Here is a 1,351-nt window from a genome sequence, read left to right as displayed (position 1 = left end):
GCAGAGACAGAGACAGAGACAGCGAAAGAGGACACAGAAGAATATGCACTATATCAGGTCAGCTCGGGTAACATCTCGCCGTGGTGAACTTTAGATAGAGAAAGCAAACCAAGCACTGTACCAGCCAGCGATGTATTACAATGGTGTAACAAAGAAAACGAGCATTTCTTTCTGAAAGGGCGAACACAAAAGAGATACAAAGTAGAAATCATATATCAAGCCATGTCATTTCACTAGCGGTGAGAAATCTTGCCAACTTCCATATCGATTGTAAGCGTATAATCATCATTGCTGTGCTCGGTACAATGGTATTTCACTCTCCTAGGAGAAACGGAAGACAGATTATTACGGATGGCGAAATTAGAATTATTTTACAACATTAGTAAGGTTAGAATTGCCAGCCATGTACATGCGAATCTTCCTCACGCCTACTTTCTGAATAGGTTGATATTACGGAGTGTTCAGACTGCTTCGTTTTGAGCGAGTTTATCTGAGTTATACATTTTCCGTGATTATGCTCAGGCATGGGCGAGATTGTGTTTCTATATAAGTGAAATGATCTTAAGCTATTCTTTTGAGTTTTAGCCTGTTTTTAGATGCACCTAATTATTTTTCAATTAAGTTAAAAGTAGGCTTGTTGATCATTCTGTGCAGAACATAGAGGACAAAATCTGTCGAAAGAATAATTTATTCCCTCATACCATTCCGTTTCAAGAACGGCTGGGTATAGTGTTATCATCAACCTATCACGGTATTGGAACAGAAGAGTCATAGCCTTGTTAAAAACTCACAGCCTTGGGTTAAATAACAATCTGAATCGGTGGAAATTAATAAATTCACCCTTAAGTGAAAGGTGTAACTCTCATGAATCTGAAGATGAATTTCACTTTTTTTTCTACTGTCCAAATTTGGTCCATCAAAGGGAATTGATAATTCCTCCTAGCATGACTCGGCCCAGTGACAGAAATATGCAATGGTTGACCCATGATAAGAGATATGTGCACAACCTGTACTTTTTCATTATGGAAATTTTACTTAACAAACAAGTATTTTATATGATGTGATGTGGGCCAATGGCCTTAAACACTGAATTTACTTAAGTACTTACTTATAGCTTATTCTGTAAATGATAATCGCCACCATCGGTGCAATTTAGATTACATATTTACGAAGCGGGCTACTCCGATCTTGTCAGTCCGGATACCCCCCCAAAAAACAACAACAACAACAACACAAAAAACAACAACAAAAAGAAACAAAAAGAAACAAACAAACAAAAATCCGGGGCTGAGTGGGGTACAACATCACAGCAGACATACGGAGACACTAGAAAACAATCCCATCCCCCCCC

Source organism: Aplysia californica, unplaced genomic scaffold, assembly GCF_000002075.1.
Source record: "Aplysia californica isolate F4 #8 unplaced genomic scaffold, AplCal3.0 scaffold00346, whole genome shotgun sequence".
Lineage (NCBI taxonomy): Eukaryota > Metazoa > Mollusca > Gastropoda > Aplysiida > Aplysiidae > Aplysia > Aplysia californica.
The sequence above is the reverse complement of the archived record's forward strand: the minus strand, read 5'-3'. Positions refer to the sequence as shown.